Source organism: Ochotona princeps, chromosome 15 (assembly GCF_030435755.1).
Source record: "Ochotona princeps isolate mOchPri1 chromosome 15, mOchPri1.hap1, whole genome shotgun sequence".
NCBI lineage: Eukaryota > Metazoa > Chordata > Mammalia > Lagomorpha > Ochotonidae > Ochotona > Ochotona princeps.
Window position 1 is genome coordinate 35394222 of NC_080846.1, and position 26647 is coordinate 35420868.

Sequence of the window (26647 nt, forward strand, 5' to 3'; positions counted from 1 at the left end):
GCAGCATAACTTGCTATACCCAATGCTGGCCCAGATAAAAATAGTTTTTGTTTCAGAAAATTCAGTATTTAGTTTAATTTGGTAGTGGTGGGTGTGTGTTTGCTATGATGGCTCAGTTGGCTAATCCTACATGTGCAAGTGTTGGGGTCCTTTATAGATGCTGATTCATGTCCTTGCAACCCCACTTTTCATCCAGCTTCCTGCTATGACCTGGGAAAGCAGAGGAGGATGGCCCAAACCTTGGCACCCTGCACCCATGTGCACCCACATGGGAGACCCTGAAAAAGCTTCTTGCTCCTGGTTTTGGATGAGCTCAGCTCTGGCTATTGCTGCCATTTGGGGAGTGAACTAGTGGACGGAAATCTCTGTAAATCTGCCTTTATATTGAAAATAAATAAGTCATTAGCCTCTTTTGGGAAAACTGTTGGAAATTAGAAGTTATAACATAAAAATTTAAAGCCACTGCATAACAATCTTGTTACTGTTTGAGATTGAAGGAGAGGTGAAAAACTTTCAGGCTGCTTTTTGTTGTCGTTTTTGTTTGTTTGCAGTGAATTTAACAAATGACTTGGTTTATAGTTTAATGATGTACATTGAAAATCTGGTTCTGAATTTTCTGGTTCTTGTTATTTTACCACCTACAGTGTAATCTCAATGGCTGTTCTCACTTCCGTGCTATTCAAAAAGAAAGATAACCCATTTTGATTAGGTTTCATTTGCATATAAACATAGAGCTGGAGGTGATGATAACTTCAGTGTATTTGCACTTTGTGCTAGGAAAAAGTTTTCTGTTATTTTTTTAAGGAAGATTAATTCATTTATAGGAGAGGGAAAAAAAGGAAGCCGATGAGAGACAATGAGTGTTCTTTCTGTTGGTTCACTCTCAAGTGGCCACACTGATTTGTCCCAGGCCAGTCCCAAGCCAAGAACCAGAGGCCTCATCCAGATCGGCCTTCAGTGGCATCAACAGAAGCTGTTTAACCCTCTGTGCCACACTGCCAGCCCCCGTGTGTGTGTGTGTGTGTGTGTGTGTGGGTGTGTGTGTGTGTGGTTTCTTAGTATGTAGCATCTTCTTCAATTATGGATAAGATAGACTGAGGATTATGGAAAAGAAATAATTTGTCCACAAAGCCACAGATGGTACATACTGTAGAGAGGACCTCTTTCCAAATATATTTGACTAAAGCTCATGGAGTTCCCGTTATGCTGATTTTGTAAAATTCAAGTGAAAATAGAAAACTCAAATGGAATGATGAAAAGTATTATCACTTATACTGATGTTTACCGACACTTGCTTTAAATATGCACGTGTTTCCATGTGTAAGAGCCTGCTTTATGGGGGCTAAAAATACATAGTTGGATCATATTTTATCCTTGTGCCTAGGAAATAGCAGACAAATATACAGTGACTGTGTTACTCTGTGCTAAGTGCTAATAGAATTCCACATAAAGTGCTACAGAGGCAGAAGTGTCAGACAAATTAATTTAGCCTGGTTAGGGAAGACGCTGGGAGAGTGGCAGAAAAATTGTGGCATCTGAATAGCTCAGCTCATGCAGTTTAGGAAAATTTAAGACCATTTCAATCCTTATGCATTTCATTTGCATTTAAAGTTAACTTCTATTTCTTTCTCTCTGCGTTCCTGTCTTGTGACAAAAAATCTGCTTTTTTGTTTTCCTCTAGTTTTTATATAAACACATGCTTGGTATCTTCTGGGAATAAAGTACTTTTTTGGGTATCTGTGACAAAATGCAAAGTAAAAAAGACCTACTCGTAATTTGTATTTATTTTGTGTCATGATAACTTTGGGTGAATTATTTCTACTCCATTTTAAGAGACTGAATTGATCCTCCTATTATTCAGCTTGGAGTAACATGGGATTTCAGTTACAAAATGGCTTGATAATTTAGCATATTGCATGACTCAAACATGGTGTGTGGGCTTCAGTGGGTCCTTGAGGCCAAGGACTGCATAGTTTATTTCTGTTATATCCCCTGTCCCGGAGGGAGAACAGGCAGTGAGACCTTGGCCTTCTAAACTTGAACATCCGATTTTCCTGTAAGAGTGTGTCATTTCCTCTATGGCTCTGTCTTACATTTCACAGAATTCAAGGAGAAGATAACCCAAAAGTTAGTGGGAAAATGGAGCCAAATGATGTTTGCATTGCTTCACAGTATTGATACTGTGCAGGTTTTTTTATTTTGCAGTTTTTTTATAATAGATGCTTTCCATGAACCTTTTGAGACCCACTGAATGTGTGGATTTCCAGATTTATTGCAACCTTTACAATGCATTAGATCCATTATTTGTGAGATCGTTTGGTTTTATTTGCAAAATGTACTATATTCTTGAGTTCAATTTGGTTATATTTGTAATTTAAATTTCCATTGTGTAGGTGCTTGGCAAGGCACTGAGGATGTTGCTAGGGATGCCTGTAAGCTGTAGTGTAAGCCAGGATTTGAGCTCCAGCTTTGGTTCTAATTACAACTTGTTGCTAATGTGCATTATTGGAGTATGCAGGTGATGGTTCAAGCACATGAATCTCTGTCACTCACATGGGAAACCCAGAATGAGTTCTGGGCTCCTGACACAGGCCTTGTCCAGATCTAACTCTTGGAGACAATTGTTTCCAACAGTTAGGTCTCTGCTTTTGTTTCTGCCTTTTAAATAAGGTGACCATAGTAAATCCAAATAAATTCATACTGATTTCCCTACTTCCTCTGAAACAAATATGTTGTTTAGAAACATGCTAAAAAGACCTGTTTCAAGTTAGTTCATGTTAAAATGTTAGGTTTGTCCCTGAATTATATGTTGCTCCATCTTTTTTTTTTTTTCTCTTGAAGGCACAATTAGAGATATCTCCAACCACTTGTTCCCTCTCATGTTAGCCGTGATGTCTGTGGCTGGGTCAGGCCTAAGCCTGAAGCTTGGAATTGTGTGTCTCCATGTGGATAAGGGTTCAAATTCTCAGGTGCTCTTGCGCTGCTTTCCTAAGAAGATCAGAAGGGAGCTAGACCCCAAGAAGACAGCTGGGAATCTGAACTGACACTCCTATGGGAACCAGATGTGCAGGTGGCCCAATGTGCACAACCACAACCCTGGCCTCGCTGCTTCATTGTTTCCGCTGATTTGCTTTGGTGTGTTCTTCATAAGCAGCCATTTCTTGTCTTTTTTAAAAAAGATTTATTTATTTGTTGGAAAGGCAAATATGCAGGTAGGACAGAGAGAAAGATCTTTTATCCACTGGTTCAATCACTAAGGGGTCACAATGGCTGGAGCTGAACAAATCCAAAGCCAGGAGCTTCATCCTGGTCTCCTACGTGGGTGCATGGTGCGAAGGTTTGGGCCATCCTGTACTGCCTTTCCAGGCCACAAGCAGGGAGCTGGATGGGAAGTGGAGCAGCCAGGATAGGAACTGGTTCCCATATGGGATCCTGATGCATACAAAACAAGGACTTTAGCCACCAAATAACTGAGCTGGACCCAAGCTGTGCTTTCCTAATGGCTTTATATGTGAAAGAATGACTCTGTACTACAGAAGTTACTTAGTAATTCAGATGAAACTATTCCTTCAAAAGTACAACATTGCTTTGACTAATTCACAATATTGTGGTCCAAAAGAGTGTCTGTTCAGGGGTTCTAAATTGCCAAGGTTAGTTGATGTGGGTTGTGATGAGTACATACAATATGTTATTTTTCTTCTACTTATTCAAAAAGTTACTATAGAAGTGGGTGTTTGTGATAGTGGTTTAGATTCATGTTCCACATCAGAGTACCTGATTTGAATAGTAATTGTGATTCTAGATTCCAGCTTCCTGTTAAGCAAAAACTGGAAGGTAATCTGGTGGCATAAACAGTTGGGTTCCTGCCACCCACTTTGGGGAAATTGAGTTCCTTCCAGCTTAGACCTCAAGACCATTAGAAGGGAGCTTTGTTTTTGCCTCTTAAATAAAAAGATAAGCTATAAAACTCATGAACACAGCAGTGACTAAATTGCTTCTCAAAGACAGGGAGTGGCATATATTCCACATTATATATCGTTCTTAACATAGTAAGAGTTAATAAGCATTCAGGATTAGTGTGTGACTATTCACAGTAAATGGAGTAAATAAAAATTGAAATTCACTCATGCTAGCATTTTTGTTTCGTGAACAAATAATTCATAGTTATATACCGTAATCAATTGGCTTTGAGTGTACTCGAAGTTTTGTAATTACAACCATTACCTTAGCTTCCATTTTTAGTATTAATGCTGGGGGTTTTAGACCTGCAGGTTAACTTTTTCAGGGACACCTGCTTTTTGTGTTTTGATTCTTTTTCTTTCCAGTTTTTATCTGGGTTTGCAGGAGAAGATGCTGACCTGAGCTCTATGGCTTAGAGAGCCTGCGTAGAGTCTTGGTGAAGCCACTGAGTATTTTCAGTGAAGCGCTTTGGGTGGCTGGCTGTCTTATTTACTGTTTCCCAAATTGGTGTGGAGTTTGGATAATTTGGGGTATCTTCTTTGGGGTTAGGTATGGGTCAGAATGCTTGAAGCCATAATTTGTTTCCTCAAAAGTATGATAAATTGTAGGCCACTGCCTAAATGTAATTTTCTGGAGTAAGAATCTTATGTCAGTATTTAATTACTTTCTTGGCTGTGTGTTTGGTACATGCAACCCTTGGTTTTTGGATGAGTAACAATGGTTAACAGTGTAAATATGAATCTAGGCATACCTTATTCCTTTCTGGGTAATTGTTTTTGTTTCTTGGTATGTTCTTGTGACTTACACGTGCAGCAGTAAATCAGTTTTCTTCAAAATATCAAATCAGCTTGCTTTTAGCATGACCAGAAGTTTTATCAAAGTATACCCATACTTATAACATTGATGATAAATTCAGTTTCTATTCCATTACCCATTTGCAAATGGGAGTCATTTTTGGTAACAGACATTGAAGTAAGAGACTGAATTAGAACATTTTATTCCCTTGAAAAATGGGCATCCTGACATATGTCTCACCTAACTTCCTACAGCCGACTTCACTTCAGAACTACTTTAAAAGGGTAATTACATAAAGTTAATAATTACAGAGAGCTGTTCTGTAAAAATTTAATATGCCATTAAGATATTTGTTGGTTTATAGGAGATTTATGTAAAGGTTGTTTGAAACTGTACCTTGACACCCAGCTGGTAGCCTTTTCTGCATTAATTACAAGAAAGCCTCTGAAATACGTTAGACATTTGAAAGAAGTTGTGATTTCAGAATTGAGGGAGGCATGCTGTGAAAAGTATGGCCATCTGGCATAATGGCATCAGTCCTGCAGTTTTAATCTGGAGGCCTGGGTTCTTACATAGGTGTTGTCACTACCTGGTTTTGTAATTGTGGACAAGTCACTTAACCTCCCCATGTGGGTGTTTTTCTGTTATGCGCACATCTGAGAATGCTTCAGGACCAAATTAAGTAATTCTATTTTAATTGCAATTAAAAAAGACCTGTTTGGGGGTAAAATCGTAACATTGCTTGTCATTGAAATGATCTGATTAAAGTGGTGGATTTCTTGTGAAAATGTTAAAATCTTTGTTTCGAAAAGTGAAAAATCAGATCACCAAACATTTCACTTTTTTTCTGAATTTAAAGCAGTTAAAGCAAAATGAAGTGGAACCTAAATTTTCGTTTCACCTTTAAGAGTTTACCTTTATTTTAATGAAGTTCCTCAGTACTTGGCTTTTTCATGAAATAGTGATCTTCCATCATCTCATCATCTCACGTTTGATTGTCTGAAATGAAATGACCTAAGAATCAATCTTATGCATTCCAGTTTGTATTGAATGTCATTTTTAAATTAGCTGTGCATACTATCAGATATGTACTTTGATCCCATGTTATGTGCAAGAAAATAACATGATTTTCTTAATTGCAGAATTAGCTTGTTCTCCACAGAGAGCTTAACACAACACCGAAAGAAAATATATGATCAAGTGACGCCAACTTAGCTGTAATGTTTGCATGATGGCAGACCAATGAATTTGGCTGTTTTCTTAGGCTATAGTTGGCTGACTCCTGATGTGTGCAGTAACTTAATTGTAAATCCTTGCATGCATGTTTAATTATTCCAAGCTCTCCAAGGAGGTGAAGTTTAGAACAATTTGTTTGTGATGAGGTGCATCACTCCATTTCATACAAGTTGGAAGGATTTTATATAAGGATTTCATAATCATTTTAGTTTTTTACCTGAATTTTTAAGTTTTTGTCAAGGATATGTTTTATTTTTATTTGTAGAGAGAGGTGAGAGAGAACAAACGTGAACTTTGACATCCTTTGCCAATGATGCCTAGGGCTGGACCAAGCCAAAGTCAGCAGCTAGAACTCTTTACAGATTTCTCACATGGGGGAAATGGAGTCAAATACAGGAACTGTTACTAATGTTTCCTGGGGTCTTCATTAGCAAAAAGTTAAATTCAGATGCATTTGAAGCCAGGCATTCTATTGAGGGATACAGTCATGGTAATTTCTAGGCCAAGCATGTGACGTGGCTTTGTATTTCTTAATTATTTTAATTTCTTTTTTTTTTCCTTTTTACAGTTAGTGTAACCAGTTGAATTTTTCCAGGCTACCTCTGAGCATGCTGGATCATTGCAGTGTTTCACTGCTTCGTGTTTTGTTGAAAATACTACCAGACATATTCCAGATCTGCTTTATGTCAGTAAAATCTCCTACATCCTAAAATTGGGAAAGTCAGTGATATCCAAATGTGGCACTGTGGCTATTCTTTCAGTTCTGAACTCATTCAGATAATAAGATGGGGCAAACTTCTCTAACAGTTCCCCCTGAGAGGGAAGCCCACGTTAGGAGAAAGTGGTTTCCAAGAATAACCACCCTAGAAGTTTATCACAGCTGTAAAAATACATCCTTAGTTGAAATTTACCTCGTAGTACCAGAGTAGTTGACATTTTTTTTTCTCCCCTTGTTCTGTTTTCTTTTCCCTAAACTGCTCACACATTATTTAGATTGAATATGTTCGTTTCTTGAACATAGCGTGCCCTCACTTCTGTCATAGAGGGAAGCCACCAGTGGGGTTCCTGGAGAAGTCAGTCTTGGGGCAGCTGAGGCCTCATTCCTCCTGGTCCAGGGTTGTTGCGGGTGGAGGTATGGCCTGATGATTCCCTTCTTACAGTATTCACCTTACGTGTCACTTGAGTGGATGGAGGTTGGTAGTGATTTTCCTTTCTTCTAAAAATTCTTGGTAGTAAGTTCATTGAAAATTGTATCTGATTTGGGAGGTAGCAAGAAGATGAAGGATGTTAGGTATTCTATCTCTAGTCATGTCTCTTTGAAAAGAAGCTTTTTGTTTTATAGCATTTAGGAGCTTGTAAAACAGTGAAGCTCCATTGGAGTTGGTTCAGACTTGGAAAAATGCCTTATAAATAAATCTGTCAATTTCTCTGTGTATTTTGTATACTTCCTCTCTGCCTTTTCTTCAAACTCATTATGCCCAAATATTACATCCTTTATGTTCTGTAAATACATTATGCTTAGGATTATACAGTCCTCTTGTTTACATGTAACTTTCTATTTTATCTTTTTAAATTGTTAAAGTGTTTTTTCTTTGTGGGGACTGTTTTTTAATTATTTTTCTATGATAGTTTTGTAAGTATAGAGATTACTTCCTCCCTCTCCCCTCCTCCCTGTTTCTTCTCCCACCATTTTCTCAAATATTATCAACAGTAGCATTGGCCTTTGGTAACAGGTGTAACTTTAACGTTCTGTTAATTAAATGTATCATGCAACTGTAGATATAGGCTAAGGTCGCAATCCAGTGCTGTTAAGGTATAGTTAACTAGTTCGTTGAGAGTTCTCCTTTTATTTAACAATTTGTAATGTTTTCTTCCCTCTCTTTATAAGATAAGCAAGAAGCATATTTGTATGTCATGTACTTTCATACCCATGTAACATGAGAATCCTGATTTTTATTTTTTTGTGTCTTGTACTCCTATCCCATATATAGGGCAGTTTGAGCAACAAATAAATTGGAGGGTTTCCACTTATAATTAAGTACTCGAAATGTGAGGTTTTTTTTTTTTGTTAAGAGGGTCATAGTCTGTACAGTGGCTAATTTAAAAGTATAAGTCATTAAGATGACAGGCTTAACTCTCTCAGTTAGCTAATACAATTTTCTTTTAAATTTTTTGGATTGTTATTTTATGATACAGTTCCAAAGGCTCTGGGATTTCCCTTACCCTCTCCCTTAGTCTTCTCCCTCCTCCCACGCTGATTTTCTGGTATCATTACAATAGTATAGTCCTTCGTAAACAGTTATAAGGCCATGATTCTGCTGTTTATGTTTCTCCTGACGTTGTTAGCATGGACAATGACAAGAGAGTCCAGTATCCTATTGTCAGGATATATTCAGCAGTTTCATTGGAAGTCCGCCTTTGATTTGGAAGTAAAGATGCATATTGCATTCTATTTTCACATTTGGGTATGATAGTTTCTCTCACACAATTATTTTACATCCCATTAAATGAAATGCCATACAACAAAATCAACAAGAGGAAAATAGAAAATTTACAGCAATATGAAGTTAAATAACATACTCCTGAATGACCAATGTATTGCTCAAGAGATGAAAAAGAAAATCTTGTTGAAGAAAATAATGCTACTGTATGACCTATGGGTCAGTGAAGAATTTAGTAAGATTAAAAAAAAACCTGTGAAGAAATAAAAGTAAACACAAAAATATCAACCCCCTGAGATGTAGCAAAATCAGTATTGAAAGGGCTGTTGATTTTGTATTTTGCAAGGAGGTTGCCTTGTATCAGCGAAAATGTATGATATTTGTTGTTTCGGGACTGACTCATTTTGATGAACATAATGGTTTCCAGTTGAAACCATTTTTTTTAGAAATGGTAGGATTTCATTCTTTTTAATGACTGAGTAGCATTTCAGGGTTCGATGTACCACAGTTTCATTATCCACTCCTCTTTTGATGGGCAACTAATACTTTTGAAAGTCACATTTTGTTAGGCAGACTACAAAAAAAATGGATGTTGTGTTACTATTATGTAACATTTTAAGGTAAGGTGGGTTCTGTGTCATACTCCTCAATCATTGAGGTTTGTTGTTCACTACTTTACTAGAAAGTAGTGAGATTTATGTAAGCATTTTTGTCACAAGAATATCCTGTCTTTTAAAAATGTACAGAATTGTGTTACTTAACCGTAGACCTTTTTATTGACTAATTTTCCAGGATTTGAATCGGGCATTTTAAGACTCTTCAAATAATTTGCAAAATATGTCAAGCAATTTCTGTCACCCTGCTCTCTCCCTTCTATGAATCCCTGTGACTTTCCCACTATTTCTCCTTTTTTCTTTCCTTCTTTGAGACAATGTATTCATTCTTGACTAACTATAACCTAAGGATTGGGAACTTAATCTGACTTCTTAGTTCAAGTACATTTCAAATACATTTGAAATTATTTCTGTAGTAAGTGAAAGGGCTTATTTGCCAAGGTACTTCAAATTACCATTGGTTTAACTCTGAAATACAGGACAGAAAAATCAGTGTCTTAAAATAGGGATACTGGCAAAAAAAACCCACATGGATTTGAAGAAATGGAAAGCTAAAGTATTACCCAACCATGTAGACTCCAGAAAGTCACAGAATAAAGATGTTCTTATCCATAGTCCTTCCCCCTTTGTCCCTGGGCAACATGTTCTGAAATACCAGCAGATGCAATGGGTAGTACTCAACCTGCATTTTTGCTGTTTTACTTCTACTTACGTACACACACAAATTTAATGGGTTTTTTTCTGTCTTAGCCAATCGCTGAACACATTCTTGATTTTAACTTCTGCCATTTCAAGCAAAATTAGTACAGATTTCTTCTTTGTTCTTTATAGTTCCATGGATAGAATAGTCATTCTATCACAGCAACATTAGTGCATGCAATTTATTTTCTTTTTCAGTTTATTTATGTGATTTAATTTCTTAAGAATTTTCACATTTTCGCTTACAATAAGCAACGTAAGTTTTCCTCTTGTATTATCTGAATTACCATCTTCACTTCTCTTGTGCTTTGTGGGCCTGATAAGTAAGATACATTTGACTTAATCACAGGTACTGGAAGACCATAGCAGTCTGTCTGAAGAACTGAGACAGCCAAGTGAGTAAATGAATGGTTAGCCAGGGGTGTGTACACATAGATCCAGGAATGACTCACATTCAGGGAAGGATGACATACGATTTCATTACATTATTCACAGTGGCATGTAATTTGAAACTACAAATGGTTTGTTTCTGAATTTTTCCATTAAATAAGTTTGAATTGTGGTTTTTCTGTGAGTAATTTAAGCCACAAAAATTAAAACTGCTCTTAAAAACTACTGCTCTGTGCTGTCTTGTGTATGCACATGTACTTAGGGATCTGAGAGAGTTTTGGACCATTGTAATCAAGATTCTGGTGTCTCTAAAACTGTCCTACTTCTGTTCCAGGCTGCTTAGCCGGTTCGTTTTTTCTTGGTGTATTCTTTCATTCATGTGCACAATCAGTGCAACACTCATTCATCCGTCTGATGTGTGGTGACTTCACTAACCTAGGTGCTGGTCTGGTTGCTATGGAGAGTGTAAGCTGGTAAACAAACCAGACTTGTTCCTACCCTCACAGAACTTCTTTACATATGGGACGAGTGAGATATGTTAAGAATTTGATAGTAAAACCAAGATTGTCTGTTTCACCTCACATTGGGCTTTAACAACTTCAGGTGTTATCTTTATGATACTTGGCATCAAGTTATAAAACTGGAAAACATTGGGAAGGCAGAGATTAGTGTAGCCTGTGGAACAGGCTCAGTAGCACAGACTAAGAAAAGTTTAAGGTAGGAGTGAGGAAGAGCATGGAAGAAATGGGTTACTGAGACAGATGAATGCAAACTTGGTTTATTCCTGAAATATGGGAGCTGGACACTGACAGTATTTTGAGGCTTTGAACAATATGTACTTCAGCATCTTTTAGAGGGTTTTGAAATACAGACAGTAAAAATAGATCACGTATTGGAAACTTTGAATAATAAGTTGAGGATATTGGGATTTAATTGTTTTGCTTTAGAACATGTTTGTAGGTTCCCAATGAGGTAGATGAATACTAATTAAAATATAAACAGAGATGATATATTCCATTCCCTGAAAGCAAAGCAAGGTGACATTTCTAGTCTTTTCCATAGCTCCTTTGGAGAATAAGTATGACCTCTGTAGACAACAGCTTCCTGTCTGCACAATAAATACTGAGATTCTTGAGTATTTCTCACTTTGACAAATATGTCACTTACTGATCTTAGTGTTTTTCCAGCATTTCACCACTTCTTGTCTTTTTTGTCAGGTGATACTTTGAGGTCGTAGAAGTGATAGCCATTTTAGGAACTGATGATTGATGAAGAATTATAGACAGCAGCACAAAGTGGGTGCTGCAAGCCATAGAGCCTTGGACTTAGAATCAAAACATGTGGCTTTGCACCCAAGGTGTTCTGATAAACTCTGTGGATTATGAGTAATGCATTAAGCCATGCTGAGTGCTGTCTGACCTTGTGTGTAACGTTGAGTGACAGTTTACAAACATTTTAAGGTTTTAGCAACGATTACTTGACATAATAGTTGGAAAGATAATGCTGTAAAATATTTAATAAACGTTCACAATTAGTGTTACTGCTACTGATTTGCTTCACATTTCATAGTGACATAGGATAGTAGAAGATGATATTTTCTAGCCACTGCTCTCCTCACTGGAAGCTAGGATCTCATCTGGGATGAATGAAGTCACTTAACAGGTGTTTGAATTCATTAGGAAATTATGCACAATCCTTAATTTCCTCATAATTTCTGTTCTTCCACAGAAAAGTATAATGCGACTAAACGTGTCCTCAGTTTACCATGTTATTTGGATGCTCTACATTTTAATTGTCAGAGGAACAAAATAGGTGCCTTGATTTGAGATACGCTATAGGATAGAATAGAAATAAATTTGTTAAGGAACCGGATCTTTCTGTCAAATTTCTGGTGATTATAGTATAAGGAGTTACTATGGAAACATTCAAGAATGAATTTTCCTTATATTACTTGAGAGGTAATGTTTGGGTTAGAGGCTAAATGCTCTATTGCATCCTGTAATTTTTAGCATTTTCTAGCAATAAAAATTTATGACCGAATGTTAAGGTTTTTTATCTTTTGGTTTTATTCATGTTTGACTTGCCCAGGGCATGAGTTATGTGTAGTTTCTGCTGGTGAGTATCCACCAGTGCACTTAATGTGCCTCACAGTGCACTACACCAGAGGACAGGAATAGCTGGTGTGCTTGAACAAGCGCAATGCAAGAGGGCAACAAGAAGCCAGAGGTTCCAGTGGAATATTTTGACCCATCCCTTCTGTTTCTTCTTCCTTTGTTCTTAATCTAAACTTAGTGAGTGCCACTCAGGCACCTGGCAAGACCTGCTTGCTGGTTATCCAGCAGAGTTTTAAAAGGGCTATAGGCTAAAAAAAAAAAAAAAAAAAAGATTGACAGTTCGTTCAGATGGAGTCCACAAAACCTCAACTGTTAAAGCAGTCAGAATTCCCAGTAGGAAAATGCTTTTTGGACCTTATCCAAAGATAATAATCTATTAAAACAAGTTGCCTAATCTTCTGAGTTAACTTCAAAAGAAAAGTGGATGCAGGGTGAATTGAAAAATGTTTGCACATGTAAGTTCAATTTATTTAATTTTAAATAATTAGTGTATGGCAATGATTAGTGCTAATTGGAGCTGTGTTGGGCTGAAAGAATTATCCAAATATGTTTTGAAGACTCCTGAGAGACTGATGCAGCGAATGTTACTGAACTCGAGGGTGCTTTACTGATAAAATGAAGGAAAAAAGGAGGGGGTTATTTTTGTTAATGAAATGTTATAAAAATCCCAGATCATAGCTCAATGTTAAATAACTTGAGTTATAACACTTTAATGATGGCCACAAAGGCTAAGTATCCTTAAAGCTGAGTGAGTAGAGTTACAGTGGTCCTCGAAATAGGTACTTAGTTTTAAAATTCTTTTCCTGACTAGTTGGAGGTCAGATTAAACTTGTGGGTGTATTGTAGTCTGGTTGAAATGGGGGACAAGTCATAGTGTGGTTATACGGTCTACAATGTTTTCATGTGCTTTTCTGTTTCTGTCTTTTTGTGAAATTGCCTTTAAACTTCCTAAACATTTCAATTTACATAAATGATTTTTAAAAATTAGTATTTGATCACCAATTATTTTCAACTTTCACTTTGAAGGATGAGAAGACATTGATCAGCTTACCATTACAGGACAATGTCCTCTATTTAGATTGCTAACCACCAGCCCTCGGGTCCCAAACACTGCATATTGCCGCGTGAGTTCTGGTGCGATGACACTTCTGGAGAGGCTATGAGAACAGAATTTGTACTGAAAACATAAATATTTTCATTTGTTCTCCCACACGTGGCATTTTGGTAGATAACCTTAATAACCTCTATGTATGCATGATTGAAATGCACACTACTTTGTTCAACATAAATTCAATATGTATGAAGGTTACTCTTTCGGTGATTAACTCCATCTAAAAAGGTGCATTTAAGAAAGGTTTATATGATGGTACAAATGTTAATTTGCTTTTAGAAAAATGTTATTGCTGTGTACCTGTAATGCTTGACTTTACAAAAAAGAAATTCACCTTCAAGTACTAAGATGTATAACACTGCAAAATGACCCTTTTAGCCATGAAACTCAGATTATTTTGTCTTTTCCCATATTACCTATTCCCAGATTTGATTTTTGCTTACAAGCTAATTTTAAGTTATTAGCCTTAGGATCCTGCTGGCTTTACTAGTTACTAGTTCTTACATAGTGCCATGCAGTAAGGGGAATAAACCAAATAGTGGAGCAAATGTTCAGATATAGAATTGTCTTGTTTTTTTTCTTCTCCCCGTGGTAGCCTTGCCACCATAACTTCCTTTATGATTCTCATGTACATAACAGTTTGGCATGACCATAGGTTTACGCAGTTGTCTCTCAAGCCATGGAGGAGCGTGATGGGGATGGCCCTGCTGTTGGCTCTGCAAGCCAGGGCGGCCCTTCAGCTGACCCTGTGAGGATTCCTGTTGTCTTAGACTCTGCTGGGAATCACGCATAATTACGGTGTTCAGATGAGTGTCACAGTGTTGTCTGGGATTTTCTGATTAGTCAATATCACTGGATATTGAGAGAACAATTATACAATCAATGAAAACTTTCCCGTGTGAAAACTTTCTTTTAGAAACTCTTAAATGACTCTGCCTCCGTGGCCCCATCAATGAAAATAGTGTTAATTTGTAAATCATTGTGGTGATATGTGAATAAAAACAAACGTCTAGGTGTGAAAGGCCTATAAGGGGCTGCTTTTTATCTGCAAGAACAGTAAATAATCATTTGTTCATTTGACACAGAATTTCCACTTTATATAAAGAAGACATAAGTGTAATTATAAAACAGATTCCCCTATATTAAAAAAAGGCCACATGGAAATTATGTTCTTTTCAACTCACGTTTATATATGTATATATAAATTGGTATATGGAAAATCTTATTGGTCTTTTGTATTTTCATAGGGAAACTCCCACACTCATTAAATAACTGTCTGCTATGGTATCTTTGAGAGAAGAGCTCTGTATCTTAGCCCCCCTACCGAGTAAAGTCTCATTATAATTTGTCTCTTTGTGTTTCTGAAATGCTGAACTCACATGCTTAACTCATTAATGAGACTGGAAGGCATCTCATAATGGCTGGTTTGTCTCACTAAAGCCACCCAGAGTTAAAAAGAATGTTTCAGTTTAATCCATTGGCGCAGGAAATGCATTTGTAATGCAATTGCCCAGTTGAGAAGAGTTTCATAGAAAGAACTTCCTTTCCTGAATTTGGTTAATTTTGAGCTCCTTTAAATTTGCTTCCCCATCCCCATGTTATGTATAGTTTTAACATATAATGAGACGAGTTGGGCATAGTCCTGGTCACCAGAAGTGTCCTCATTTGTTTACAGCATTCTTAGCTTACAGACAATATTCACGTTTTTTTTTCATGAAGACTGGATTGTTTTATGCCAACCTGATTTGACCATCGTGTACTGCCTGGTGGGAAGTGTTAAACCTCTCATTTTAAACTAAACAAGATTATTCTGAAGACTAGCATTCAGAGCTTGCTGTTAGTGTAATGGGTTCGGGCTGTGGCAATACCCCGTGCAGTTGCACTAATTGAACTCTTTAGGTACTTGAGTTTCTAATAGTTAGTTCTGGAAGGAGCCTGTCCTTGGTACACAACAAGTTGTTAACTGCTTGATTTCCTCACGTTAGCTTAATGAGGAAGAATGGGTCACCATGCCAACCTTAACAATATCGCTATGGTTTAGGAAACATTTTTCTCTTGAAATTTACTTCTATTTAGAGACTTATAATAATAAAAAAAATCCTGTATTATTATGCAACAAACAAGTAGGATTTAAAATTATGTCATTTTATGCAATACATATAAGCATTTGGACATTTAAATTGCATTTTAACTTGTTCCTTTTGGAAGGTACTGAAATGCTATCATATAATGTTAGTCTTAATCTTCAATTGTTAATTTTTCTGGGAGCTTTCACTACCGATCAGAAGAATCATCTATCAATTTTGGTTGGCTTTAAAGAGCTTTTATTTTAAATGGCAGCCATTTAATAAATATACTTATTCAAGCTGGTTTTCAGTTTGCAGAAAACTGCAGAAGGCAGAGTTCCCATATTACTCATCTTAGTTTCCTCTAGTTATGAATATCTTGTATTGTGCATTTGATGTAGTTAATGTTGTTTCACTATTAAATTTGTCATATAAGCTAATCCATCATATTTATTCATCACATGCCTGAATTCAAGGTCCTGCAGTTTCTGAAATTTTGTTTTTGAATATCTAAACAGTTTTGAGAATTCTTAAATGTTTTGCAGAATTCCCTATTGGAATTTGCCTAAATGTGTTTTTATTCTTCTAATGATTAGGCTGGTATTACAGATTTAGGGAGGATAACCACAATTGTAAAGTGATATTTGCTTTCATTATATCATAACATGGATGTATCCTTTCAATGTGGTTATCACTGTTGTTGACCTTGACTACATGTTGGAAATAGTATTTTCCGGGTTTTGTAACTGCAAAGGGCATCCTCTCCGGAACTTCTCCCTTTGCAGATTGTACTCTGGGAGGAAGTCATTTCACAGTCTGATCTTTAGTAGTGAAAATCAGGCTGCAGTCCTTAGAAGACCCTTAATGACTTGTGATTCCTTATGCAAAAGAAACACTGGGTCCTCTCCCTGATTGTGTTAGCTACTTATCCATACGGACTCGTGACTATTTATGGTACTTTTACTCATATCGAATCCAATTTTTGAGTTCCCCTTGTTCCAGCTTTGGCCATTGGGACGTTCTTGGTTAGACTGATTTGTCATGTTGACACTTGGGCAGCACTGCATGACTATGTATATTTGGAGCACTTACTCGATTTCTGGGGCAACAACTATCAGAAAATAATACATAGATGATAGGTAAAAACCGCTTAAGGTATGAATCAAACAAATCTGAAGGAGAATTAAGAAAAAGTTTCTTTAAATTTTATTAAGAGCAGTGAAATAAGACTAGATTATCATTCTAATTTTTTAATATTTCATTTTGTAAATGGCCTTGTTACAGCCTTGTTGTCATAGGTATACATAACGATTATACAGAATTGGGTGCTGGTGTGGTGATTAGTGTGGGCTAATCCTCCACCCGTAGCACCAACATCCCAAATGGGTACTGGTTTGAATCCCACCTGCTCCACTTCTGATCCCATTCCCTCCCTGCTGATGTTCTTGGAGGGCAGTAGAGAATAATCCGAGGCCTTGGGCCCCTACACTCATGTGGGAGAACTGGAGGAAACTCGGTCAGGGGGCGGGACAGGAGACCTGGAGGAAACTTGGACAGAGGGCAGGACAGGAGACCTGGAAGAAACTTGAAGGTAGCAGAAAGTGACCCAAGGCCTTGGACCATCCCAGGTCTTGCTGTTTCTACCATTTGCAGAGTAAACCCTGGGATGGTAGATCTCCCGCTCTGTTTCTCCTTCTGTCTCTCTGACTTTCAAGTTGAATACACACAACTTAAAAAGACATTTTGAGGAATTTCAAGTAAGCTTATAATTGTAAATGTAATTGAAACAAAGGGGTAAAAGTCTGTTAATCCTAGTGTTCATTTGATAAAATTAACTCAGATTTCATTGAAAATTTTCCATACATAGCATGTTATTAAATTAGATGCATTAAATATTCTTTAATTCTGTGGATTTTCACGTTACTGCTGTGACCCTTGATAAAGCATACTATTATTATGTTAAAATGGAAAAATTCTGTGTATCTCAGCTGCTATGTTTTTTATTTTTTTTAAATTTAGTCAGGTATGGAGGAAAGTTTGTAGGACAGATGTTTCAGTTTAAATTTTTATTTTTTCTGTGTGCACAGGGAAGAAATGGAAAGGGGAAACTCCTTGCTGTCAAACTACAGCAGTACCTGGGGATGACAGGGGTTGTTTGATAATGCCTTAGAGACCCCGGCATGGGGCAGTGTGTTCTGAGGATGTGATTTTTTTTGTAGTCAGGGTCGGAGTCCAGTGATGTAGTTGGGGAGTCTTCCCAAGAAAACCTTGTCTGGGATGAGCTCAGATGTGATTCCCTTGTTCACCATCCTGTGCAGCATCAGGTTTGATCTGCTGCCTATACCAGCTTATGTGCATACCATTGGGTGCAGATGCCTAGTCAGTTCTGGCCCACCGCCATATCTCATGTGAATCAATGGGTGCGATGGCCCAGCCCCAGCCAACCTGCCACAGAAATGGTTCTCACACATACAGTGGGTGCCATGGCCCAATCTGGGAGACCTCAATAACCCCCACAAGAACCATCTGCAGCCCCAGTCTTTCCACGTGCCAGCCTCTCCTGTGACCTAGCCTGGCCCAGACAACCCACATGGCTGTCATGCATTCTGTGGGTGCTATGGCTTAGCTCAATCTGATTCATTCCCAGACCCAGCCCTCATGTACACTGACAGGTGCTGCCCTATCCAGCCTGACCAGCCCCTGTTCTAGCTCCCGTGCTGGCCTGCAGTAGGTACAGCCTAGCAGGGGATTGCTCAGTTCCCCTGCCACGCATGTTCCCAGCCCAGTATCCTGTGCCTACCAGGGATATTCCAGTCCAGCCTGACATGACTCATGCTCAAGTGAGCTGGTGGGTGTTATGCTCCAACCTGGCCTGGCCTGCATCCCTTCCTGGCTCTCACTCATGCCATTGTGTGCTGCAGAAAGACCTTGCCTAACCTGTGCACAGACCCAGCTCACATATGTCAGAAGGTATTCCAGCCCAGCCTGGTCTAGACTGCTCCTATCCCCAGTTCTGCTTACCAGCAGGAACTGCAGCCTAATGGGGAATTCCCTGAGTTTCCCTGTCAGGCCTGTTCCCTTCAGTGGATCTTTTTTTTTTTAAAGATTTATTCATTTTATTACAGCCAGATATACACAGAGGAGGAGAGACAGAGAGGAAGATCTTCCATCTGATGATTCACTCCCCAAGTGAGCCGCAACGGGCCGGTGCGCGCCGATCCGAAGCCGGGAACCTGGAACCTCTGCCGGGTCTCCCACGCGGGTGCAGGGTCCCAATGCATTGGGCCGTCCTTAACTGCTTTCCCAGGCCACAAGCAGGGAGCTGGATGGAGTGGAGCTGCTTGGATTAGAACCAGCGCCCATATGGGATCCCGGGGCTTTCAAGGCGAGGACTTAAGCCGCTAGACCACGCCGCCGGGCCCCCTTCAGTGGATCTTATGTGTGCCTGCAGGTGATGCTCCCAGACTGACATAGCCAGCTCCCAGTCCTAACAATTGCCAGCAGGTACTGCCGTCTGGTCCAAGTGTTCCATTCCCATTCCACCTCTCACCTATTGCAGCCCTGCCCAGCTTTCTCCCAGTCCAGGTCTCAGGAGTGTCAGGTGGGTTCCTGTCAGATGAGTTCTGTGGTTCATCTTGGCTTGGACCCTCACAGCTCCTAGCTCTCTGCATAAACTAGTAGATGCTACAAGTCCCACAGAGGGAAGCCCATATTCCCCTACAGAATCTGTCCCCAAATTTCATTCTTTCACTTTCTGGTGTGTGCTGCAACCCAGCCTGACATGGTCCACCTGCTGCTCAAAAACTCATGAATGAGTACTACAGCCTAGCCCAGGCAGGCTTGTCCCCTAGTCCCAACTTTTGCATGTCCCAGTGGGTGATGGATCATGCTATTTACACCAGCCCAGGTCTTCCATATGGGTGGGTACCTTTGCATGACTCAGGCATGCCCTTTGGTTTTCCCCCTCTAAGCCACTTGGTCTTGGCTCCATCACCTACCTGCAAGTGCAGTGGCCTGGTCTGTGGAAGACCCAGACATCATTCCTACCATGCCAAACTATGCCCTCAGCTGCTTCCACTCCAATACCATCCCAGACCTCCTTCCCCAGGTAATCATCAGCTTCTTTTGCCCACCTCACCTGGAGGCCAGAGTGCTCTTCCCCACTTATCTTTAAAAAAATGGACTAAGCAACTATGCGAGCATACTGATGTAGGTAGCATAAATTTGGCACTATCCAGGTCCGGAATGCCTTCCAGCTACTGGCTGTTTTTCCCCAGCAGTGTAATGCTTGCCTAGGTACAATGCAACACACAGTTGCCTACAGTGGGGGATAAACTGCTATATATTTAACTGGAGTTGCATTAATGAATTCTATTGGATGTTTGAACTCAGTGGGAAGCATTATGGTGCATTGTAGGTAGCTTAAATGAATTATTTTCTTATGCAAAATGCTCAGACTTTACAAGCATAATTAATCTTCAAATTCTTTCTTCACAGACTGTGTATGCCTGTATTGAACCTCTTTGTATCTTGAAATATAATAAAATTACCATGGCTATTGGTTGGTATGCAAGTTTTTTTCTCCTCTTCTTTAGAGGATAATTATTAATAAGTCATTTTTCCTTTTAAAAAGAAACAGGGATATTCTTACAGTATGTTGATGGCATAACTTGGATTAATCACACCGATATGTCCTAGAAAGGATTCATAACAAATTTCCTTGTCACATATTCAGAGCAATTATCCTTCTATATTTATGTTTTGTGGTGAGCATCTAATTGGAATTCTTTTGGTAAAAAGATGAATTGAGAGAAATCCTATATTAACACAAGGGAATCTTAAGAGTTTAAGATGAATGGTTGATAGAAAATAGATGATACTAGATTTTTGTTATGTCTGGCAAACCTTTTTCTTTTAGTCAGATGGCTTTCAGAACCTGATTTTTATCTACTTTATTATTGCAAGTACTATCAGTGCCAAGGGTTTAATTTGGAATTAAATGAGCCTTATGCATTAGTAATTTATTCTCATTAGTTTGCCAAAATATGAGTCTCTTGGTGATTTTGATACTCTAAGGCAGAATGTTTACATTTTTCTTTCATTTAGAATAAAATAATTCTTCTCAGTACCATTTATGTCTAAAAAAATCCGAGATCAATAGACAGTATTTAAGCTGTGATCAACAGCAGTTTTACTTAAATGGTGGAAAGCAGAAATGTTCTAGCTGATCTTTGTTTCATTGCATTAGTCCAACTTCCATAGCAAAAGGAATAAATGCAGGGTTTCTATAAAGGCATTAATATGAACTAAATGGTAGAGTCTTCTTATTAGCTTCTACCTTGTATTTCAGGTGATCTATAGGGATAAGCTTGATATTTTCAAAGCTTCACATTGGCTGCTTTTTAAATTATACTTGTATCAAATCGTCAGAGAGAGAGCTTATTGGCTGTGCACCTCCTATTCCTGACTCATTTCTATTCTGTAATTTTTCCATGTCTGGAAGGTCTAGGAAAATCTTTTAAAATAATATAATCAAAAATATAATTTATTCTTTCAATAAAATAAAAATGGTAAATAAATACTGCTCTCTTTTCCATGATCTATTCACAAATCTCACCTATCTTCATTTTGTGCATTTATAGATAAATTAAAACAGGAAATCTGCATATTCTTGGGCATCAAATCTGTCATGGCATTTTTGGTAGGGATGCAGTAATTTTCCCTTTCTAATTGTACCTTTATAATGAAATTATAGTCAGAGCATGTTCTTCAGAAGCATGAGAAGTTGCATTGCTATGCATTTTCCATGGGAGAAATAAAGACAGCCGGCAAGCAGTGGTGAATAGAAATAAGGCCGTCCTTAATAATGAAGATATTGAAAATGGTGCATTGGAATTGTGTGCAATATTGTCCATTTTCAGTGCATTTGTGGAGGAGTCTAACAGGGTTTAAGTGTGTGTTAAAGATAGGCAGAAAATGGCTTTTAAAAGTATGAGGTCAAAGTAATTTCAGTGCCTACAAGTGTGTCTAGCTCCGTGTTACCCTCTGGGGATTCAGAGATGTGTTAGCTTTTATAGTTCAGAACTAAAAGAGGGATTTTGGATAATATTATTGTAATTCTGTACTCCAGCTGGTCTACTTCGTGGTTTTATTTAATTTTCTTATGAACTCAAAGGATAAGAAAAATGAAGATAAAGAGCAGAGTAATTTAATTGGAGATTGTTTTGGAACATGCTCACTTTTTTAATATTGGAAAAGCTTCATAAACTTTGAATGTGTATAATGGCTACCATATATAGTAAATATGGAGAACATGTAGAAATATAGAAGATACTTGAGTCAGATGCCAATGTGCCCATAACTTCAATTTATTTTTAAGGTATTATGTAGATAATTGTGGCCAAAATTTTTTTTAGTCCACTAAGTGAATGCATACCCTTTCTGATGTCAAACTTTTCTATCTGGATTTCATGAAAATTTTGGTGCCCATAGGAAAAAAAGAACTCTATCACAGATTTCACTTATTTGGAATATGTTTCTTTCAGTTTAATTTTTAATATTGAGAATGAGTATCCTTTAAGATGTTTATCAGTCTTTTTTTCTGCATTTGTTTTCTAGACTTTCAGTCCAGTCTTTCTATGTTGTTGCTTTGCTCTTTACGATTCATTTAGATTTTCTTCTAATTCTGTGAACAAATGTGCTTTCTGTTACATGCGGGAAGACCTGACAACCACAAGGCAGAAAGTGCAGTTACTATAAACATCTGAGATCCTTTGTGTCCTGGGCTTCGTGACAGTCATTCTACTGAGAATTGAATTTGTCTCATACCCTGTGAGAAAGCATTATGATTCACTGTGTCTTCTTCATTTAGATTATGGAAGATAATCCTAAAACCGTCGTCAGTTATAGGAATTAGATTTGAATAAATAAGTGGCGATTCTCAGTCTTGGCTATATTGAAATCACTTGGAGAAATTTGCTTAAACCAAAATGAACTCTTTCTAAGCTCATAGTGATTCCTGATCGATATCTAGGTTTGCAAACATTGTTTTAACTCACTTTTCATTGAGAAAAAAAACTATCCTTTTCCTCCAAGAGTATTTTTCTAGATGGAATAGAGCGAGTGATGCTCAGAGAACAGATTCTTTGCTTTTCATATGACAGTTTTACATCCATTGTGTCGAAGAGCACCTTCTACACACAGCAACCTTAATTATGAGTAGAAAGAACTTAAAATGCTTTAGGTACTCCATCATAACCCTTTTTTTAAGCTTCTCATGAAAGGTTTTACTCAAGTTATGTGCACATTAGAGATTTGCCTATTAAGATTTAAAACTTGAGCTGATATCTTAAACATAATTACTCACAAAATCTTAAAATAAAAACTAAAACATTTTGGCATGAACTTTTCCCAACTTATTCAGCTTTTTCTTGCGGTATAACTTATTCACCTTTTACAATCTCCAAGTTGGAAGGAGTATATGAGGCCATATCCCGTCAGAGCTTTATTGCTCCTTTAAGAAAATACTTGAGATCCAGAGACAGACACACAGAAAGACAGACAGATAAGGCAGGAATCTCCATCTGTAAGGTCATAACCCATTTGTCCACCTCAGTGGAGTCAGGCAGAAGCCAGAAGCCAGAAGCCAGAAGCCAGAGACCGCATCCTGAGTGGGTGGCAAGGACCCATGTATTTGAACCACTACTTGATGCTCCTTAGCAGGGCGCTGGAATATGAAGCAGAGCCTGGACTCAAATCCAGGCTTTTCAGGAGTGAGTTGTATCTGTTTGAAGTGTCATCTTAACCACTCGACCAAATGCCCATACCCCGAACTTTGTAGTATGTCTTGCTCTTAATGATGTTTTGTTTCTGCAAGTATTGTAAAGCATCCCGGGATGGCCATTGTGACACAGTGAAGTAAGCTGTCTTTCGGGATATCCTCCTACTGTTCCAGAGTACCTGGGCTATAGTCTTGCCTTTACTTTGGATCCAGCTTCCTGCCCCTTCACCTGGGAGGAAGCAGGTGGCAGCTTGGCCAATTGGGTTTCTCTCAATTCAGTGGAGAGTGCAGATGCAGTACCTTCATACTGAGTTAGGCTTATGCTGTTGAATTTGGCAAATGAATTATAAGATGAAAGATCTTAGTCTCTTCCTTTCTCTGTCTCTCTCTCTCTATTTCAAATGAGTAAATAAAACTTAAAGTACTACATAAATTAATGCTAGTGTTTAATATGGCTTTACACTTTATGGCATTTTGTTGATACTTGGACCTCTAGAATGTTTAGTATAAGATAGATTTTTTTTTAAATTTTTATTGGAAAGTCAGATATACAGAGAGGAGGAGAGACAGAGAGGAAGATCTTCCGTCTGATGGTTCACTCCCCAAGTGACTGCAATGGCCAGAGCTATGCCGACCCGAAACCAGGAGCCAGGAGCTCTTCCGGGTCTCCCATGCGGGTGCAGGGTCCTAAAGCTTTGGACCGTCCTGACTGCTTTCCCAGGCCACAAACAGGGAGCCAGATGGGAAGCAGGGGTGCCGGGATTAGAACTGGCACCATATGGGATCCTGGCGCGTGCAAGGTGAGGACTTTAACCACTACGCTATTGCAGCAGGCCCTTAATATAAAATAGATTTTATCATTCACAACTTCACTTAATAGTTTAAAGTATGTAAATATCTTTCATTATGATACCATCATGTCTTTAATGTTTCCTTTTGTTAATAAAGTTTCATCCAAATTAAATAATGCTTTTATTAAAGTCAGTGTTTTAAGTCATTTTGTCTTAAACCGTTTCTGTATTTGGACATAAAATGCAATTGTGTATTTTTAAAAAATTTGCTGATTTTCAAAGTCATGGTTAGAGAGAGGCAGAAACTTATCTTCCATCCACTGGTTCACTCCTTAAATGATGCGAAAGCTGCTGCTGGGCTATGGTGAGGCTGGGAGCCTGCAGCCTTCTCCCATGGGAATGGTTAGGGCCAGGCACTTGGGACATTAGCTCCTGCTTTTTCAGGCCTTCAGTGTGAAGGTGGATTGGAAACGGAGCAGCCGGGACTAAGTACTGGCACCCATATATGATGCCAGTATCACAGGTGGCGGCATTACCAGTATGCCATATACCAGCCCTAAATAATGTAATTTTGTGGCTAATTTTTCTTAAGTTTCCTGGCTAGTAAGGAAATCTGACTGCATTTCCCTCCTCTCAGGCTTTCTTTCCCCTCAGCTGTTTTTGTTAACTTCACTCAACCTTTTTATCTCTGTACTTCTCCTATCACAAGATATAGTTAGACCTTTAAAAGGGGCTTTTAGCACAAAATAAGAAGAGCAATGGAATAATTTGAAAGATGTTTTCTGAGGTAATGAGATTTTGAACCATATTATATGGTTGGACAGGCCTAAAATGCAAAGATTGGTGATGTATGAACATGATACTACTATTTTTGTGTGTGATTTTTTTAGAGATTTATTTTAGTTGAAATTTAGAGAGATAGGGAGGGAGGGAGAAAGAGGGAGGAAGAGACAGAGCAAGTGAGTGTGCTTCCATATGCTAGTTCACTTCCAAAACGGCTAAAATTCCTGAACTTGAGTGAGCTGAATCCTGGAGCCAGGTACTCCTTCTGGGTCTTCTACATGGTTATAGGGGCCCAGGACCTTGGATCATCTTCCACTGCTTTCCCAGGCCATTAGTAGGGAGTTGGATTGGAAGTGGGGTAGCAAGGAGTCAAACTGATGTCCATATTGGATGCCAGCACCCAGGAGGTGGTTTAGTCTATTACACACCATGCTTGCTGTGCTAACACTTATACCTTGAAAGACCGCATATAGGAGCACTTGAACTAATCTTAAGCAAAAGTCTGGGATGAATTAAAAAAAACAAAACTCTAAGGCGGTCAATTTTGTGAATTTGATATACCATCGCCTGATATTAAAGAATAATCCAATCTCTTAAGCATCTCTGTAATTTTGTCTTTTGTTCTTTTTCATTTTTACTCTGAATTTTCAACTTCTGACTTCCTGTCTCTTCTTTTATATTCTCAATTGCTTTTCTTTAGAGATTTAGCTATTTTTGAGTATTGGAAAAGCATATTTACTGAGAGGAGATAGAGTTCTTCTATCTGTTGGTTTACTCCCTAAATGGAAGCAGTACATGTCCCATGTGGGTGCAGGGTCCCAAGGACTTGACCCATGCTATTCTGTTTTTCCAAGCTATAAGCAAGGAACTAATACAGAAGTAGAGCAGCTGGGACTAGAACCAGCGTCCACATGGGATGGACCACAAGATGGAAGATTAGTTTTCTGAACCACTGTGCCAGCCCCTATTCTTCAGATTTAAAGAAAATTGTTGTTAACAATGATTGGAGGAAGAACTTCTTTATTTAGTTCAGTGTGGGTAAGAAGCCAAAGTTTTTATTTAGCATGTTTTGCGTTTCTGGTATTTCAGTGAGCATGTTATACAGCCACTTGCCCACGTGACTTTTGAGATGGAGATGAATGACTTGTAGAAGTCAAAGGAAGTGAAGGATGATTAAGCAACGGTAGTGTGTAGAGGAATGCTTGGCATCATACACCTTGCTGTGAACTTGGGGGGACAGTAGAGACACAAAAAGGATCAAAAAATGTCTGTTCTGTGCTTCCCAGCAGTAGAGTGGGCTGCGTGAGGAGCAGACCCAAGTGTGGCTGCCGTGTGTTCCTACAGCCTGTTCTTTGTGAGCTGGATTTACACTGAACATGATGAGATATCGAGCATTACAAATGTCATGGAGTGAGATAGCTGTGTAATGCCATGGTGTTGGCCATAAGAGGGGATGTTATCAGTCAGTCATGGAGATTGGTGTGTAGAACATGTCTTTTCTCCCATGACTTGGTTTGTTACATATCGCTAAGTTCTTAGGTTGAAGGAATTTGTCAGAAAACTAACATGGGTGCCATTTGATTTTCCTTTCAGAAATTTCGGCCTTGAAATAAGTGTACTCTTAAATCCATTTATTTTTAAAAGATTTAATCAGTGTTAAAATATTGGGATTCCCAAGAAGCGTTAGTAAATGTGAGTTGACACTGACGTCAGTGACAGTGTGATGCAGAAGCCTGGTTTATAAACTCTGTGAAAGAGATTGTAGGCAATGGAATGGAGATTGTTTTAGACACAGCTGACTTCTTTTGCTTGCAACTGGACAGTGACCTGTCATAGCCTGTATGGAATACCCTGTGTGTCATTCCCG

At 38.4% G+C, this 26647-nt stretch overlaps 1 protein-coding gene across 1 annotated transcript in view; it reads left to right on the top strand.

Annotated features, from left to right (window-relative positions):
- The window catches only part of TMTC2 (transmembrane O-mannosyltransferase targeting cadherins 2), a 373997-nt gene that overhangs the window by 170519 nt on the left and 176831 nt on the right, over nt 1–26647 (top strand). The gene's annotated exons all lie outside the window — the stretch shown is intronic.